Below are 20764 nucleotides of genomic sequence, written 5' to 3'. Positions count from 1 at the left end.
TTTTACCGCAATCCGTGCTCTATCCGCCAGTCTATTGCAAAGCAGCCGCGCAGAAGTGTGGCTCATTTTGACTCGATTCGACAGGCACAGCGTGCCAGGCGCTTATGCGACTGACGACCGTTCTGTTGTGGGTGTGCGTAGCCACGTGAGTATGTACGTGCGCTTTAAATGGACCAAAAATAGACGCGTTTTCCACCCCGGCGACTAAGATAATAGCAAATTAAGTGAGCGAATTCGGTTTCGGTCTTGGTCGTCTGTTCCGCGAACTCCATCCATTGAACCCGTAAATGGATTTCGGGAAATGGTTGCCATTAAAAATGGTTAATTTGAAAAGTATTAGACCGAACGGGAGTCCTCAAGTGGTTTCCCGCTTTAACTGGCGTGATTGAAGTACGAACCGCGGATTTGATGCCGTGTCTGAATATGCCTGACCTGAAGGATTGAAAAGTTGAAATGCTAGAAAGCAAGACTGATGGAAGACTGAAAATAAATTCGTTAGGAGCAATAATCAATAAGAACACGTTTTCGTTGATATACATTTTTCGTCGTTATTCGATGGAAACGACTACATGGGTATTACATTACCGCTCTGCAGATCATGTTCAATTGTCTTCCCCAAAGTCTCATGACTGCATCATAGAAACACAAACAATGAATATTTGATGGTAAGTTTGTTTCTTTTCTTCGTGGCAAGTCGCTTCGTTTGTAGGATGCCTCACTGCTGTTAGCGAATCCGACATTGGACCGAAAAATGTGATCCAAGAAACCGTACATATGCCACTAATGCTTTTTCAATTGGACGTTTGTGAATTAAGACGCATCTTTTTAAATGTTGTTTTCTAATCACTTAGATGTCGGAGAAAAAACAGTTTGTCATTTGATCGAGAGCATGCGAGTAACTTTTCATAGGTTTGTTAGGGTTCATTTACAAATTACGTAATGCTAAATTTGATGATTTTGAACCTCTATCCTCTTCCACTCGTATTTTTTTGTTTGGAAGGTTTTTTTTGTATGGATCGTGATGGTTGGCCTAACCCTCTCCCTCCCCGTACAGCGCACAGTGGCGGGCCATCATACAAAAGCCGGACAGAACATTATATTTTGCTTGAATTATTCTCCAAAGAGTAACGGTTCTCCGGGTAATTTGTAGCATCCGCTAAAATAGTTAATTTTAATTCTAGAAGTTTATCCCAGAGCTCAACATTTTATTTCGAAACCATCCATAGCGGGGAAGTAATTGTGCAATCGATAGTGGGAATTTTCTGTGGCGTCTAAAGGTCCACAGCGGCGTTGCGGCGTTCCTCCTTAAATTCCTCCGAAGCTGCTCCAGAAGCTCAAAGTTCCATTCAAGAGGTTCGGAAGGCTCCTTTCAAGAGGCTTAAAAGCCTCCTTCCAAGAGGCTTGGAAGCCTTCTTTCAAGAGGCTCGGAAGCCTCCTTTACGAGGCCTCGGAAGCCTCCTTGCAAGAAGCTCAAAGGCCTTTTTTTCTAGAGTCTCAAAAGCCTCCTTTTCTAGAGGCTCAAAAGTCTCCTTTCAAGAGGCCCGGAAGCCTCCTTTCAAGATCTTTTCAAGAGGCTCGGAAGCCTGCTTTTAATATCCTTTCAAGAGGCTCGGAAGCCTCCTTTCAAGATCCTTTCAAGAGGCTCAGAAGCCACCTTTTAAGAGGCTCAGAAGCCTACTTTCAAGAGGCTCAAAAGCCTCATTTCAAGAGGCTCTGAAGCCTTTTTCCAAGAGGCTCGGAAGGCTCCTTTCGAGAGGCTCGGAAGCCTCTTTTCAAGTGGTTAGGGTGGATCCTTTCAAGAAGCTCATAAGCCTCCTTTTGAGAGGTTCGGAAGCCTCGCTTCAAGAAGCTCGGAATTCTTCTTTCAACAGGCTTGGAAGTATGAGGCTATTAAGAGGCTCAGAAGCTTTCTTTCAAGATGCAAAGAAAGCCTCCTTTTAAGTGGCTCGAAAACCGCCTTCAAGCGGCTCAGAAGCCTATCTACAAGAGGCTCAGAAGCCTTTAATTAAGAGGCACGAAAACGTACTTTGAAGGCATTTAAAAACTGAAAGGAGCATACCTTCAAAGGGCTCGGTATTATTTTTTCAAGAGGATTGGCCTACTTTCTAGAGGGGGTACCTCAATTAATGCAAAAGTTCGAAGGGGTACCTCTCAAGAAAAAGGTTGAGTTTTTCTAATACTTCATCCGGAGATCCTTCGCAAATTCCTCCAGAAGTTCATCAAGTAATTCCTCGGGTAGCCTCAATTCGCCAGGATGGATTGCTACGAAAAAATCGCGAAGCTCTGAGACATATTTTTAGAATTGGCCATTTTACGGATGTTTCGGATCTTTCAGAGGGACGTTTTGACGTAGGACTACGTCTATCTTTTATATATTGGGGTACACCTTACGATTGCGAAAATCGGGGAACGTCACGAAAATAGGATAGACTTTAAACTTTAATATCTCAGCCGTTTCTCGATGGATTTCCAATTTTTTTGGACCTTTCGATCAAGGATGAGTCAACTGATTTTTAACTTATTATTATCAATAATTGATAAAAGTTCAGAAATAGGCAATCCAACCAATCACGTACATGCTCACTAGCACAGACTTAAAAAATCAATCAATTGTGGGTTTAGATCTAATCCTCAGTTTGAACAAGATTTCACGCAGAGCGGACGCATCAAAGCGATCGTAGCGGAGCGCACCCGGCATCACGGAGGCGCTGGTAACATTTTCAACTGAAATTCGTCGTATTGGTTTTGGTGCTCGGTGTGATGCTGCAGATCATTCAACCTCAACGAACCAGCATTTCATATGAAGAAAGAGTTGACTATAAAAATAGTACTGTTGCGACCCCCACCGCTAGTGGCGATGCTGAAAATTTATTATAAATTGTGGTGTCAGTTAGTTGGAAGGGCGCATTGGGGAAAGAAAATCGGTTCTTCTCAGGACCAGCATTTTCTGAAAAGAAAGGTTTAATTGCAAAAATAGATTATTTCGATGGCATCGGTGTTTGGCGCGGAAGCTTGGTTTCTTTTAGTGATTCCACTTTTCCGAATTCGCTATTTACGATTGAGTTTTGCACTTTGAAGAAAGTTTATTTCGGATAGTTGGATTAACCTTCATTTGTATAAAATCAATGAAGACGCCACCTCAGTGGAAACTATCTACAGCAACCACCCATCGGCGAACGTCGCTCGGACCGACAGATACCAAAAGATAATGTTTTGTAATATGAAAAGTCAAATTTCTGTTGTTATTCTTCGCAACAATACGCATCTCATATCATAATCAAATTCAGAATCTTGCGAGAAAATTTCATAGGATTCTTAGAATTTGTCATTCTCCGAACGGTCCGTTGTCTGCGGAATCTCGATCAAAATGGCTCGCGCGCGCCGGAAAGCAGCTTACTCATTTCTAATGAAATAATTCAATAAGCCCCGCCCCTTCATTAACACGTACGTCCCCAACCACCATTTCACGACAAAACTCAAAATTCAAAACCACATAGCTCAGCCAATTTCTAACGGATTTTCAAGAAATCTTCTGGAATCGATCACAAAATTCCTATAGTTTTAGGAACCTATTTCAATTTTCGTGCAATGACCATGGTTTCGGATATATTCCGGGAGTACTGGGGTTTCCTCCCTCCCGGAAAAAATGGTCACTTGCAAATCGGCTTCGAAATCCATCTTGCGACATGTCAAACTTCATGATTCAGCAAAACAAGTACACTGGATTACATTTCGGCAATTTTCGATCGAATTGAACACCCTCCGGGTAATTGCAGGGCCTGGTTCCCTTGGGGAAGTGGCCAATTTTCGTTCAATCTAGGAACCCATCTTGCGACATATCAAACTTCATGATTTTGCAAACCAAGTACACTGGACTAAATTTCGGCGATTTTAGATCGAACTGACCACTCTTCGGGAACTTTCAGGGCATGGTTCCCTTGGGGAAGCGGCCAATTTTCGTTCAATCTAGGAACCCACCTTGCGACATGTCAAACTTCATGATTTTGCAGAACAAGTACACTGAAGTAAGTCCCGGCGATTTTCGATCGAATTGGCCACCCTCCGGATATTTCCAGGGCTTGGTTCCCTTGAGGAAGTAGCCAGTTTTCGTTCAATCCTGGAATCCATCTTGCGAAATGTCAAACTTCATTATTTTTCAAACCACTTGGACTAATTTTCGGCGATTTTAGATCGAACTGTCCACTCTCCGGGAACTTCAAGGGCCTGGTTCTCTTGGGGAAGTGGCAAATATCCGTTCAATCTAGGAACCCATCTTGCGACATGTCAAACTCCATGATTTTGCCAAAGAAGTACACTGGAGTATATTTCGGCGACTTTCGATCGAATTGGCCACCCTCCGGGTACTTCCAGGACCTTGTTCCCTTGGGGAAGTGGCCAATTTTCGTTCAATCCTGGAATCCTTGGAATTACTGGAGGAACTTCCGGAAGAATTACTGGAGAAACTTCCGGAAGAATTACTGGAGAAACTTCCGGAGGAATTACTGGAGAAACTTCCGGAGGAATAACTGAAGAAACTTCCGGGATAATTACTGGAAGAACTTCCGGAGGAATTTTTGGAGGAACTTCCGGAGGATTTCCTGGAGGAACTTCCGAAGGAATTCCTGAAGGAACTTCCAGAGGAACTCCTGGAGTAACTTCCGGAGGAATTCCTGGTGAAACTTCCGGAGGAATTCCTGGAGGAACTTCCGAAGGAATTCCTGGAGGAACTTCCAGAGGAACTCCTGGAATAACTTCCGGAGGAATTCCTGGTGAAACTTCCGGAGGAATTCCTGGAGGAACTTCCGGAGGAATTTCTGGAGGAATTTCTGGAGGAACTTCCGGAGGAATTCCTGGAGGAACTTCCAGAGGAATTCCTGGAGGAACTTCCAGAGGAATTCCTGGAGGAACTTCCGGAGGAATTCCTGGAAGAACTTCCGGAAGAATTCCTGGGAGAACTTCCGGAGGAATTCCTGGAGGAACTTGCGGACTTATTTCTGGAGGAACTTCCGGAGGAATTCCTGGGGAAACTTCCGGACGAATTCTTGGAGGAACTTCCGGGAGAATTTCTGGAGGAACTTCCGGAGGGTTGCTTGGAGGAACGTTCGGTGGAATTCCTGGATGAACTTTCAGAGGAATTCCTGGAGGAACTTCCGGAGGAATTCCTGGAGGAACTTCCGGAGGAATTCCTGGAGGAACTTCCGGAGGAATTCCTGGAGGAACTTCCGGAGGAATTCCTGGAGGAACTTCCGGAGGAATTCCTGGAGGAACTTCCGGAGGAATTCCTGGAGGAACTTCCGGAGGAATTCCTGGAGGAACTTCCGGAGGAATTCCTGGAGGAACTTCCGGAGGAATTCCTGGAGGAACTTCCGGAGGAATTCCTGGAGGAACTTCCGGAGGAATTCCTGGAGGAACTTCGGAGGAATTCCTGGAGGAACTTCGGAGGAATTCCTGGAGGAACTTCGGAGGAATTCCTGGTGGAACTTCCGGAGGAATTCCTGGAGGAACTTCGGAGGAATTCCTGGAGGAACTTCCGGAGAAATTCCTGGAGGAACTTCCGGAGGAATTCCTGGAGGAACTTCCGGAGGAATTCCTGGAGGAACTTCCGGAGGAATTCCTGGAGGAACTTCCGGAGGAATTCCTGGAGGAACTTCCGGAGGAATTCCTGGAGGAACTTCCGGAGGAATTCCTGGAGGAACTTCCGGAGGAATTCCTGGAGGAACTTCCGGAGGAATTCCTGGAGGAACTTCGGAGGAATTCCTGGAGGAACTTCGGAGGAATTCCTGGAGGAACTTCCGGAGGAATTCCTGGAGGAACTTCCGGAGGAATTCCTGGAGGAACTTCCGGAGGAATTCCTGGAGGAACTTCGGAGGAATTCCTGGAGGAACTTCCGGAGGAATTCCTGGAGGAACTTCCGGAGGAATTCCTGGAGGAACTTCCGGAGGAATTCCTGGAGGAACTTCCGGAGGAATTCCTGGAGGAACTTCCGGAGGAATTCCTGGAGGAACTTCCGGAGGAATTCCTGGAGGAACTTCCGGAGGAATTCCTGGAGGAACTTCCGGAGGAATTCCTGGAGGAACTTCGGAGGAATTCCTGGAGGAACTTCCGGAGGAATTCCTGGAGGAACTTCCGGAGGAATTCCTGGAGGAACTTCCGGAGGAATTCCTGGAGGAACTTCCGGAGGAATTCCTGGAGGAACTTCCGGAGGAATTCCTGGAGGAACTTCGGAGGAATTCCTGGAGGAACTTCGGAGGAATTCCTGGAGGAACTTCGGAGGAATTCCTGGAGGAACTTCCGGAGGAATTCCTGGAGGAACTTCGGAGGAATTCCTGGAGGAACTTCCGGAGGAATTCCTGGAGGAACTTCCGGAGGAACTCCGGGAGTAACTTCGGAGGAATTCCTGGAGGAACTTCCGGAGGAATTCCTGGAGGAACTTCCGGAGGAATTCCTGGAGGAACTTCAGGAGGAATTCCTGGAGGAACTTCCGGAGGAATTCCTGGAGGAACTTCCGGAGGAATTCCTGGAGGAACTTCCGGAGGAATTCCTGGAGGAAGTTCCGGAGGAACTTCTGGAGAAACTTCCGGAGGAATTCCTGGAGGAACTTCCGGAGTATCTTCCGGAGGAATTCCTGGAGGAACTTCCGGAGGAATTCCTGGAGGAACTTCCGGAGGAATTCCTGGAGGAACTTCCGGAGGAATTCGTGGAGGAACTTCCGGAGGAATTCGTGGAGGAACTTCCGGAGGAATTCGTGGAGGAAGTTCCGGAGGAATTCCTGGAGGAACTTCCGGAGGAATTCCTGGAGGAACTTCTGAAGAAATTTTGGCACTTGATGATGGGTTCCAATATTGAACGAAAATTGGCCACTCCCCAAGGAAATCAGGCCCTTGAAGTTCCCGGAGGGTGGTCAGTTCGATCTAAAATCTCCGAAATTTACTCCAGTGTACTTGTTTTGCAAAATCATGAAGTTTGACATGTCGCAAGATGGATTTTGAAGCCGATCTGCAAGTGACCATTTTTTCCGGGAGGAGGGTAACCCCAGTACTCCCCGGAATATATCCAAAACCATGGTCATTGCACGAAAAATAGGAATTTTGTGATCGATTCCAGAAGATTGCTTGGAAATCCGTTAGAAATTGGCTGAGCTACGTGGTTTTGAATTTTGAGTTTTGTCGTAAAATGTGGGTTGGGGACGTACGTGTTAATTGTTATGAGTGCACATTATATTTACACTCATTATAGATCACAACCTACTATGGCCTCCAGAAGAAACTGTGGTCAAAAAAGGTTCACCACCGCACCAAATGTGTCAAGTACAAGACGCTTATAAGACCGGTTGTCCTCTACGGACATGAATCATGGACAATGCTCGAGGAGGACTTGCAAGCACTCGGAGTATTCGAGAGACGGGTGCTTAGGACCATCTTTGGCGGTGTTCAAGAAGACGGTGTGTGGCGGCGAAGAATGAACCACGAGCTCGCCCAGCTCTACGGCGAACCCAGTATCCAGAAGGTAGCTAAAGCCGGAAGGGTACGATGGGCAGGACATGTTGCAAGAATGCCGGACAGCAAGATGGGCAGACCAGGTGCAAAACGACTAAGCGAGCGTGGGGCGTATTCGAGGATGGAGAGATGCGGCCTCGAATCGTGTATTGTGGCGTCAAATTGTTGATTCAGTGTTATCTGTTTAGATGTAAACTAAATAAATGAATGAATCGAGTTACATATATCTAAATTCAAAACGATAATTGGTCTGAGTATCTTTTGTTGAATAATTTCATCGGCATAACGGAATAGGTCCCCAAGGAATTCTCGTAATAGCAAGTGGAGGGGTGACATTGCGTATCTCGAATCGAATCACTCGATTCGTAAGTTTTTGGATTCGTTTCAAAAAAATTGCGGCATTATGTATTTCGTTCGACTTCATTCAGTCGCAGTACAAGATTTCGAATGGTGCTGTACTAGTTCAATCGAGTATGTTCTGTCAAACGAAATGTAAACAGAGAGAATAAGAGATAGCTGTCTCCGTGTTTAGTATGCTGCCCGCTGGAGAGACAACGCATGGCGAATGTGAGTAAACAGAGAGAAAAAGAGTAATTTCATCTGCGTGTAGCATGTTGCCTGTTGGTAAGGCATCCTTCAGGGCATGAATTGGCAGTTAATTTATAAACAAACAAATTGTGTTCAATGACTTTAAAAAGCAATATTATTTATTGAGCAGTTGCAACCGATTAAAACATTATGCCGATACGACATGTTTTGTAAATTGAGATACTGTTATAACACAAATTATAAGTTTTATGTTTATTCGACTGTATGCCACAGATCCACTTTTGAGCTATATAATTTAAAGCTAAAGAATGATTCGATAATAAATTACTTTGATGTTTCCATGTATTTTAGTTAAATGCACTTGGGTCATCTCTTGCGCGTTTTGCCTTTCTCGTACAACAAAGTTGTACCGAAAGGCTATCATTTCACTCCGAAAACGAACTTTTTATAGAAGCCTCGGAGACCCATTGTGTTATAAACAATCGACTCAGCTCGGCGAGCTGAACAAATGTCTGTCTGTCCGTGTGTATGTGTGTGTGTGTGTGTGTGTGCACACGAAAACCGAAAAACATTAGCCAACTTTTCGTATAGTAATTCTTAACCGATTCCTCGCAACAAGTTGCATTCGACGGGCGACAAACTCTAGTTGATCACTATTGAATTTCATAACGATCGACCGTTGCGCCCAAAAGTTATAAAGAAAATGGTATATCGACCCATATTAGCACCATATAAGGTTGGTGTTGTGTCAACTATTTTTACGTAGATTTTGGATTATATACGTTTTTACGCAGATTTTCACCATAGATTTTTCACGCGGTTTATCGAAATCGTCAAGAAATACGTGAAAACTGCAAAAAAAAAACGATTTAAGTTGAAGTCATTTTTACGAGGATTTTGGGATAATTAGAGATTGCATATTGTCTGGAAATTATAAAAGTAGGTATACTAATGACATTCTTTTCTTCAAGATACAATAATGAAACATTTATACTCTTCCCGTAGAGTAATAAAAACAAATATAATGAAAAACTTTTAGCTAGAAATGACTCTCGAACAAAATTCGAAAGCTATAAAGGTGACGAGTGATTTTCATTCGACTTGAGTCGTTTTTCAGTGTGCTATCAAGTCTCCATAATGCCAAAACATCTCGTTATTCTTATACCTCCTCGAGAATACTCGAACGATGAGTCGTTTTCGAGATCGAATCGAAACATGTTAGACTCGACAGAATTACGTTCGAATCGAGATGCACAATGCCACCCCTGGTTTTGCCTTCTCGAACACTAAGTGTACGTAAAATCTATATGTTTGCCCTAAATACAAAACAATACAAAACAAGGCAATTGATTTTTATGGTGTAAATTGGTATAGTGTGATACTCATATAAAACGTTCTTTAGTCCAAACAATTTTAGAACATCCTCACCGTTGATTGTAGACTTTGATTGTAACCAACTTCAGAAAATTGAATAAGCACTCAAATTCCGAATAAATTTAAAATTACACGATCGTGTAAAAATGAAGCAGATTCCATTGAAATAAAAATAAAAATACATTTAAATTTACATGACTGTTGCGATTACATCAAATATAGTTTATTTATACATACTATGTATTAATACACGGTTTCATTTTTTTCTGTGCACTGTTGCCACTTCCATTCATCACTGATATTCTTAATTATTGAAAAATCATTTGAATAAATCCTTTAAAAAAACTTCCAAACCTCGCAATCAATAACTGTTGAGATGCTGAATAAAACTATGCTGCTAAGCGACAATTTCCAGCAGTAAATGTAATGCCAATAAAAAAGAAAAGGCAGCATAAGTTGACATCATTTAGTTAGGTGATTCAGCACGTATAAGCTTTAAAAAAAGAACTTTATTTGAAAAGTGCTTGCTCCTAGCTGAAATGGTCACTAAGTGGAAAGCAAAAAAAAAACAATAAGAAAACTGAAAACGAAAAACTTCGCAGATGGAAAATGCTTTGCACATACGTCGAAATGAAATAATATTCGAGATTTCCACTTACACTCGATGCAAGGCACCGTTAGTGGTCCTATACGAATGTACGATCCCTAGGCACCGTGTAAATATTTTTGTTACTTTCGTGCTGACGGTTCGCTTTTTCCAAGATCCATAAACCTTCCAAAAGCACTGTTTTTCAATATTGCTCTTCGTCGAAATGCACATCACACGAAGACGTCACCTCCGTTGGTTCCAGCATCTTGGATACCCCTTCTGGTATGGAGTGCACTTTAATTCTCACAATGTTAAAGCAAAAAAAAAGTGATATCATGCTGCAGCAGACATCTACTGCACATCGCCGGGAAAATTGTTTCTCTTCTTATTGTTGTGGAGAGACGACAATAAAAATGAAACTTGCTCGAAGCTCGTCACTCAACGCGAAGAACACTGCAAGTCGTGGCCTGCAGTGCCCGATTTATTTATGAACAATCCCGTACACGGAGGAAATTATTTTCCTGTTGACTGTACATGCCAATGGTTGCAACCTAGGGATTATATACGGATCTGGTGTAACTTCCACCACGAAGATTCATAATTATAGAGTAACAAAGGTGATTCTCAAAGCACCGATGCATTTTCAGGGACGTCAGACATCAACAAATATTTGTAATAATCATGTGAAGAAGTGAATTGTCATTATTTTTCATTTTAGATTTACTGAAATGCGAATCGAGTCGGGCATGGGCACCCTCAAACCTGAGTAATTTGTGGCATCATTGTTTGGAATCTGGGAAAAATACCCTTATGTGCACGTTTCAGAAATGATGCTGTGTGAATTTAATAATAATTCCAACCAAACCCCTATACAGTCAATGAGAATGAGAAAAAAATGTTAAAGAGTGGTTACATTATGTTGCTGACGATGACCGAGGAAAAATACCACGGAAGGGAAGTTTTGTTAGTTGGTATGGATGAACAGTAATGGATCTGGTTGATAAGACGACAAGAGTATTATAACAAGGCGGCCATAACTGACATAGCACTAGTTCAGAATAATTGTAATATGATGCGGACATCATCAGTGCGTCTCAAGCATTGGGGAAATGCAATAATTATATAAGGGCCTAGGAGTGGGAAGCGTGTCTGATATTTCCGAACGATTGAAATGATATTTCATGATAAAATTACCACTAGGAAGAATGGGTTAAAAATGAAGTACTTTAAACTGAGTTGAAACCGACTTCTTTGAGTAAAAGATACTACTTAAAAAACCCAGATTAATCCACCTACAGTGAGATTTTGACCCTTCCTTAGTTATAAGGAATTTTATTCCAGACTCCAGTATTTAAAACGAGATAAAACTACTCAGCTTCCCACGGCGATTTACTGTGAAAGTGACAAAATAATTGCCTACCTAAAGGCGGATGTCTTGGGTTGAGTGACAACTTAACGAATGATAACGTACTGTACTTCATGCTGCCTATCTATAAGGCGCTCGTCGGATTGAATAACTATTGTGACATGGTTAGCAACTATCGTAACGCTGGTTGCATATATTGTACTCGTAATTTCCAGAGACCTCGATATTATTTAATCCAGAACTAACTAAATCAGTCATTGATCTGAGCGAAACTCAATAGCGTTCAATAATAACATATGTTTCGCCTTATGGATGCCTAATTTGGTGAAACTAAACTTGTTTAATACCTTAAAAATGAGTGAGATTTTTATGGTAGTAAATTTCAGAATTTGCACACATACGCACACATACATGCATACAAGTGATCTATTAGTGTCTCAAAACATGCTCACATTTGCTATCTAGCTTCTACTGAAGAAATTTTTGAAATACCTTTCAATTTTTACGTTTTTGCTTTTCTGAGAAGATTTTTTTGTACATGCTTCTATATGTTCCTCAATAAAAATCATTTGTTTCTTTGAAACAAATCAGAAAAATAGGCATAATTCCATATCATATCATTTGTTATAATTATATTTTCAATGTCAAAGTGAATTTGTTTCAAATACCATACATTTTATTTAATAATTAACGAGATTTCTTGATAGATTAATACGTAACACACCTGCGTAACGCATACAAAGTGAAATTATAGACACTTCCGAAGGAAGGGTCAAAAATGATAATTTCGTGAAAATTAAACATGGCTTTCCATCATTTTTTGATACGCCTAATGAGAAACAAACTTACCTATCCATCTGAGTGCATTTTACCGCAAACATATTTCTAGTTTAGGCCAAAGACTAATTAGGACGTCACTGTTGAGATCAGGTTTGAGGCGGGTTTTATGGGCGAACGCTCCACCACGGACCAGGTGTTCGTCATTCGCCAAGTACTGCAGAAATGCCGCGAATACAACGTGCCCACACATCATCTATTCATCGACTTCAAAGCCGCATATGATACAATCGATCGGGACCAGGTATGGCAGCTAATGCACGAACACGGTTTTCCGGATAAACTGACACGGTTGATCAAAGCGACGATGGATCGGGTGATGTGCGTTGTTCGAGTTTCAGGGGCATTCTCGAGTCCCTTCGAAACCCGCAGAGGGTTACGGCAAGGTGATGGTCTTTCGTGTCTGCTATTCAACATCGCTTTGGAAGGGGTAATACGAAGAGCAGGGATTAACACGAGTGGTACAATTTTCAATAAGTCTGTCCAGCTATTTGGCTTCGCCGACGACATAGATATTATGGCACGTAACTTTGAGAAGATGGAGGAAGCCTACATCAGACTGAAGAGGGAAGCTAAGCGGATCGGACTAGTCATCAACACGTCGAAGACGAAGTACATGATAGGAAGAGGTTCAAGAGACGACAATGTGAGCCACCCACCGCGAGTTTGCATCGGTGGTGACGAAATCGAGGTGGTAGAAGAATTTGTGTACTTGGGCTCACTGGTGACTGCCGAAAATCACACCAGCAGAGAAATTTGGAGACGCATAGTGGCTGGAAATCGTACGTACTTTGGACTCCGCAAGACGCTTCGATCGAATAGAGTTCGCCGCCGTACCAAACTGACAATCTACAAAACGCTCATTAGACCGGTAGTCCTCTACGGACACGAGATCTGGACGATGCTCGTGGAGGACCAACGCGCACTTGGAGTTTTCGAAAGGAAAGTGCTGCGTACCATCTATGGTGGGGTGCAGATGGCGGACGGTACGTGGAGGAGGCGAATGAACCACGAGTTGTATCAGCTGTTGGGAGAACCATCCATCGTTCACACCGCGAAAATCGGACGACTGCGGTGGGCCGGCCCGTAGCCAGAATGTCGGACAGTAACCCGGTGAAAATGGTTCTCGACAACGATCCGACGGGCACAAGAAGGCGAGGTGCGCTGCGGGCAAGGTGGATCAATCAGGTGTCAGGGCCTTTGCAGTCCCATTGCTTGTGCCCCGGTTCCAGGCACTTGAAGCAAACTTCGGGTTGCTCGTATATTCCCACAGCGCACATCGACCATCCCACCTTGACGCTCCCTAACTTGACTACCTTGGAGGCATCCGCTGCAGATAGCCGAACCACTGCTACCTGTGTCCCTTTCCGTAGCCGAACGGCTGAGGTGGGCGTCTCCACTTCACACTGTCGCCGCAGTGCCGTGACGAGCTCTTCGACTTCGGTGATCTCGTCCAGGTCTTTAACCCTTAGATTCACCTCCGTCGTGAGTGCCCTCACCTTGACCGTCTCGCCTAGGGCTTCCTCCGCCAACTTCTTGTAGGCGGCGCCCTTTTGCGAGACGTCCCGCTTCAGCTCGAGGATCATCTCGCCCATCCGGGAACGTCTTATTCGACGTACGTCGGCGCCGAGTTCACCGAGCTTGCGTCACTCCTCATCGCCTTCAAGACGTCCGAGTACTTAGCCTCGTCCGTTTTGATGACTAGGGCATCGCCCCTGGAGCGATTGGCGCCTACCCTAGACTTCTTGCTACCCTCATTCGCCTGGGCCTTCTTTTCGGCCCTTGACGTCTTCGGTTTCCTCTTGTTCTTGACCAGGGTCCAGGAGGCGTCATCCCCCTCTATTCTCCTGGTCTGGGGCGGCGGAGAGCTCACAGCCTGCCGTAACCCTTTACCACCGTCTTTCCTGGGTGGCCGGACCTTTCCAGGTCCTTCACCCACCGGTTTGGGAGGTATCTGGCCGGGGTTGCCCCACTACCCTTGTTCGGGGTAGTAACCCTTCGCGTTTTGGAGCGGCCCCCAGGGAGCTCATCCCCTGGAGACTGTCTCCCCCGTTTTTGTGTCTGCTCCGTTGGAGCAGTCACTCCAGACGTGCCCGCGAATACTTGAGCCTCAGTCTGAGTAGACTTTGGCACCACCGTCTTCGATGGGACGCTCTCGGTCGATTCGACCTTGCCTGAGTCCGCGAATCCTTGGGCCTCAGTCTGGGTAGACCTCGACTCCACGGATTTCACGGGTTTACACTTGGCCGTCCCGACCGCTCTCTTCAGCTTGGCGTCCAACATCGACTTTCGAAGTTTCTGCAAGCTCCTTTTGAGGTCCTTACTGATATTATGCTTCGACGATGGCGTCCAGCTGTTCCGTCGCCACCTCAAAGGCCGAAATCCCATCGCGTTTGCAGTTCATCGCCTTCACAAGCTATGGGCCGTCTATAACCTCTACCGGCGTAGCCTGGGAGATGGTTAAGTGACCCACGCTGGCACTGCGCACCGAGCTGCCGACTATTGCTTCTGGCCTGCTAGGCGGAGACCTGAACAACCCACCTCTTGCGAAGGGGTTGTCGCCTACACTACTACCACTAATTGAATAATTGACTTGGTTTTCCATTTTGGTTCCACGAGTTGCTCGGGAAAAGAGGTCCACCACGCCAGAGCCCAGCATGACGCGGTAAGGGACAATTACTGTGGAGGGTGCCCAGGTACCCCACAGGCTCCGTTAAAGGCCTAGCTCATTATTTCACCCCCCTGGCCATGCATCCCCTCGGCACGGGTCGCTTAACGCCTTGGGATGAGGGGTTAGGGACGATGGTCGCACCCACTCACTCTAGCTGATGTCAGAAGGACAACAGTGCTCAGGCTGCACTACCAGCTAAGTACAAAACCCTTAGCTGGCGGTCGACTATCATCGGAAGACCCGTGGAAGCGTGAGATTGGAACTTGTGAGGACCAGAGCTGTGTAGGTCGCTTCTTCCCAGATGTCAACTCACCATTTCGCAGCCCGTGTATGTGAGTACACTGATAAACAAAAGTATTTGTCATGTAGATTACAATGAAAATGTGACGAATACCTATGGCCATCAGTGTATGTATGTATATGTATATTTGTGTTTGTGTATATGTGAATGTGTGTGCGTTTGTGTGGGTGCGTGTTTAAATATATTCACAGTATATCAAAGTCTTACCTCTTCTTCTCAATTATTCAGACGCTAAACATGTTTGATCATTTACATAGGATTGATCGAAATATTAGCAAGGGCATTGCCCTTGATAACAATTGATCAACCCGGGCATGTACGAACATGCGCGCGTCTCCAGCAGCTTTTGCACTTTTTCAACTAATTTATTGCACTACATATTTGTTTCGACCGCGGTCATCGCACAAAAGTAGAGCGCAAAACCAACCGCACTGGATGACGGTCAAAACGAGACCTTCCAGCATACTAAGAGGCTAATGAGAAGAAATTTGAAATTGAATCTCAGTAGGCTGACAGGGAATTCTAGATTGTTAGCAGGGGACAAAGAAAATAAATAAAGATCATTCAGTGTTCGTTTCTTGATTGAGGCGTGAACACGCCATTTGTTTGCAAGTGCCCGACAAAAAATAAAGCAAGTTGAAGAACGGATTTGCTTGGGTACGACAGATGTCTATCTGTTTTGTGGTTGCATTGTACTGATTTTTTATTGACTCTACTGCCACTATAAATAGTTCAATGCTCATCTTGAGAAGCGATCCGTATGATTTATTTTTTAATAATTTTGCTTCTTCTTCTTCTTCTTCATTGGCATTACATCCCCCACTGGGACATTGCCGCCTCGCAGCTTAGTGTTTATTAAGCACTTCCACGGTTATTAACTGCGAGGTTTCTAAGCCAAGTTACCATTTCTGCATTCGTATATCATGAGGCTAACACGATGATACTTTTATGCCCAGGGAAGTCGAGACAATTTCCAATCCGAAAATTGTCTAGACCGGCACCGGGAATCGAACCCAGCCACCCTCAGCATGGTCTTGCTTTGTAGTCGTGCATCTTACCGCACGGCTAAGGAGGGCCTCAAGTGGCACCAAAAACTATGAGTTTTTTGGGTAGTGATTTGTTTTTAATTTTTGTTGTTTCAATTTCAAAGCCTACTGTCCATTTTAATAGCCACAGAGCTTACTGTCAAGAATATGAACAGGACAAGATAAGTTATTTATAAATTAATAACATTGAACCCCCTACTATTTATTGATTGCTCCTGAGGTGGACGGATTTCGGTGCTGTATGGATTTCGGTCCTGCACGGTAGTATCTTTTACCCAAATTTTGAGTAGTTCCGACTTTACGTCTTTTAGCGTACAGCATTGTGGCGAATTATAGTGAGGCTAGAGGTGTGCGTCGCCGCCGATGACAGTTTTTAGCATCACGCCGCCGACATGTTTGCATCAGCGCGCCGCCTCTTTTAATCTGACACACTGCTGATCCAATATGTTCTACGCCGAATTATCCTTGGAAATTTCGAAGAACCAGTGGATTTTCTGTGAAATTTTGAATTGATATCCCCAAAACACCCCTTCTAAAAAGCTATTGCTAAAACTAAGAAGAACTACCAGGGGAAATTCCGAAGAATATCCCGTGGAAATTCAAACAACTTCCTTCGAAATTCCGAAAAGCTTCCTTTGAATTTATTTATTTTATTTATTATTTATTCAGACTAAGGCCGAAGTGGCCTGTGCGGTATATAAGAGTCTTCTCCATTCGGCTCGGTCCATGGCTACACGTCGCCAACCACGCAGTCTACGGAGGGTCCGCAAGTCATCTTCCACCTGATCGATCCACCTTGCCCGCTGTGCACCTCGCCTTCTAGTACCCGTCGGATCGTTGTCGAGAACCATTTTTATTGGGTTATTGTCCGACATTTTGGCTACGTGCCCGGCCCACCGCAGTCTTCCGGTTTTCGCGGTGTGAACGATGGATGGTTCTCCCAACAGCTGATGCAACTCGTGGTTCATTCGCCTCCTCCACGTACCGTCCGCCATCTGCACCCCACCATAGATGGTACGCAGCACTTTCCTTTCGAAAACTCCGAATGCGCGTTGGTCCTCCACGAGCATCGTCCAGGTCTCGTGTCCGTAGAGGACTACCGGTCTAATGAGCGTTTTGTAGATTGTCAGTTTGGTACGGCGGCGAACTCTATTCGATCGGAGCGTCTTGCGGAGTCCAAAGTATGTACGATTTCCAGCCACTATACGTCTCCGAAATTCTCTGCTGGTATCATTTTCGGCAGTCACCAGTGAGCCCAAGTACACAAATTCTTCTACCACCTCGATTTCGTCACCACCGATGCCAACTCGCGGTGGGTGGCTCACATTGTCGTCTCTTGAACCTCTTCCTATCATGTACTTCGTCTTCGACGTGTTGATGACTAGTCCGATTCGCTTGGCTTCCCTCTTCAGTCTGATGTAGGCTTCCTCCATCTTCTCAAAGTTACGTGCCATAATATCTATGTCGTCGGCGAAGCCAAATAGCTGGACGGACTTATTGAAAATTGTACCACTCGTTTTAATCCCTGCTCTTCGTATTACCCCTTCCAAAGCGATGTTGAATAGCAGACACGAAAACCATCACCTTGCCGTAACCCTCTGCGGGTTTCGAAGGGACTCGAGAATGCCCCTGAAACTCGAACTACGCACATCACCCGATCCATCGTCGCTTTGATCAACCGTGTCAGTTTATCCGGAAATCCGTTTTCGTGCATTAGCTGCCATAGCTGGTCCCGATAGATTGTGTCATATGCGGCTTTGAAGTCGATGATGGGCGCGTTGTATTCGCGGCACTTCTGCAGTACTTGGCGAATGGCGAACACCTGGTCCGTGGTGGAGCGTTCGCCCATAAAACCCGCCTGGTACTGCCCCACGAACTCCCTTGCAATTGGTGCTAGTCGACGGCATCAAATTTGGGAGAGTATCTTGTAGGCGGCGTTCAGCAATGTGATTACGCGGTAGTTGCTACAATCCAGCTTATCGCCCTTTTTGTAGATGGGACACACGACACCTTCCATCCACTCCTGCGGCAAAACTTCCTCCTCCCAAATCTTGGTAATGACCCAGTGCAGCGCTCTAGCCAGTGCCTCACCACCGTGTTTAAATAGCTCTCCTGGTAGTTGGTCAACCCCAGGGGCTTTGTTGTTCTTCAGCCGGCCTATCTCCTCCTGGATTTCTTGGAGATCCGGAGCCGGTAGAATTATGTCCTGCGCGCGTTCCCCCAGAACCATCACCATACCGCCATCTTCGTCTGCCGAATATCTCTCCAGCCATCTTCAAGAGACGCTGCGCCTAGCTGCTCTTCCGTTGGGAGTGTCACTTCCAGCTGCTGCGCGTATTATTGGGCTAGCCTACCGTCTCGTATCCGCCCAATATTAATCCGCGGCGTCCGACTTCGACGCGTGTTGTACACCGTCGAGAGTTTTGAGCGCAGGCATACTGCAACGAGGTAGTGGTCGGATTCAATATTCGCACTGCGGTAAGTGCGGACGTTCGTGATGTCGGAGAAGAATTTACCGTCGATTAGAACGTGGTCGATTTGGTTTTCCGTTTCTTGGTTAGGTGATCTCCATGTGGCCTTGTGGATATTTTTGCGGGGAAAGAAGGTGCTTCGGACTACCATTCCGCGGGAGGCTGCGAAGTTTATGCATCGTTGGCATTTGTCATTCGATACGGTGTGCAGACCATCCGGTCCGATGACCGGTCTATACATTTCCTCCCTTCCTACCTGCGCGTTCATGTCTCCGATGACGATTTTGACGTCCCGCAGTGGGCATCCATCGTATGTCTGCTCCAGCTGTGCGTAGAACGCTTCTTTCTCGTCGTCGGGTCTCCCTTCGTGTGGGCAGTGCACGTTGATGATGCTATAGTTGAAGAAACGGCCTTTAATCCTCAGCTTGCACATCCTTGCACAGAGTAAGCTCAACGACCTTGCCGAGCGCTCCTCTTCGGCAGGTTTAGTCATCAACGTCAACAAAACCAAATCGTTGGATGTAAACACGGTGACTCCTTCCAGTTTAACAGTAGCCGGGCAACCAGTGGAGAATGTTGAAAGCTTCCAATTCGCGAAGTCGAAGCAAAATTCTTCACACAAACAATGACAGTTCTTTATAAGTTTTTACAGTAGAGCAACAGAGAGGAGGAGATGGCGGCCATGTTTCACTCAAACTCTGACAGATAGCAATGGGATTTCCCATGGGAGGGAAGAGCAGAATTTGCTTCGACTTCGCGAATATCTTGGTAGCCAAATGGCGTCAGACGGCGGTACCAAGATCGACATAGGCGCACGGATAAAGAAAGCAAGGGCTGCCTTTGCGAGTTTAATAAATATCTGGAAAAACAGGCAGATAAGTGAACGCACCAAAATACGAATTTTCAACTCTAACGTGAAATCTGTGCTGTTATACGCTAGCGAAACATGGTGTGTATCAGTGGAGAACACTCAACGGCTGCAGGTGTTCATTAACAGATGCCTGCGGTATATAATTCGGGCCTGGTGGTCTCACAACTGGATCTCAAACAACGAGCTCCATCATCGTTGTCACCAGAGGCCGATAGCAACAGAAATTCGGAATCGGAAGTGGGGCTGGGTCGGCCACACTCTACGTAGGGGCGGAAACGAAATCTGTAAACAAGCATTAGACTGGAACCCAGCAGGACATCGCAGCAGAGGCAGACCCAGAGGCTCATGGCGGCGAAGCCTCAATAAAGAAATAAAAGAAGTCGACCGAAATCTAACCTGGCAACAGGTTAAAGCGATAGCCGGGCAACGCTCAGGATGGAGATCTTTCAAGTCGGCCCTTTGCACCACCGGAGGTGTACAGGACCCATAAGTAAGTAAGTAAGTTGCACATCCTTGCGTTGATTGGCTGCCACCCAATCACGCGTTGGCGCATCTTACCCAGCACTATGAAGCCGGTTCCCAGCTCGTTGGTGGTGCCACAGCTTTGGTAGAAGGTAGCTGCCCGATGCCCGCTTTTCCACACTTTCTGTCCTGTCCAGCAAATCTCCTGCAGCGCCACGACGTCGAAGTTGCGGGGATGTAATTCATCGTAGATCATCCTGTCGCAACCTGCGAAACCTAGCGACTTGCAGTTCCATGTTCCAAGCTTCCAATCGTGATCCTTTATTCGTCGCCTAGGTCTTTGCCGATTATATCGAGTAGCATTATCTCTTATATTGTTCGTAATTATTGGTTTTCCAGGCGGCTTATTGGGCCTGCGCAAACCTCCTGTCTCGCCGGAGGGCCATCGTGTCAGGGCTGTTTAGCGTCCCACCTAACACCAGGACTTGGGCTTGTGCGCTTTGAGCGGCACACGGTCGCTTTGGCGGAGCCTACTTGCGGATACATGCAGCTTTTTATAGAGGTTTAACAGGGCCCACTGTCAAACCCCACCACATCCTAGGCAGGCGCCACAACTCGCAGATGGCCTGGGGAGGGATCGTCAAGCCCTTGGACATAGTCCCTGCTGCCCCCAGCTGCCTTTGAAATCCGGAGTAAATATCAGTGACAATAATGAATTAGAAAAGAGATTA

The 20764-nt window shown here is 45.5% G+C and overlaps 1 protein-coding gene across 1 annotated transcript in view; it reads left to right on the top strand.

Annotated features, from left to right (window-relative positions):
• Positions 1-20764, top strand: part of LOC134203261 (uncharacterized) — a 113569-nt gene that overhangs the window by 248 nt on the left and 92557 nt on the right.

The sequence above is a fragment of the Armigeres subalbatus genome, unplaced genomic scaffold, assembly GCF_024139115.2.
Source record: "Armigeres subalbatus isolate Guangzhou_Male unplaced genomic scaffold, GZ_Asu_2 Contig1728, whole genome shotgun sequence".
NCBI lineage: Eukaryota > Metazoa > Arthropoda > Insecta > Diptera > Culicidae > Armigeres > Armigeres subalbatus.
The sequence above is the reverse complement of the archived record's forward strand: the minus strand, read 5'-3'. Positions and strand labels throughout refer to the sequence as shown.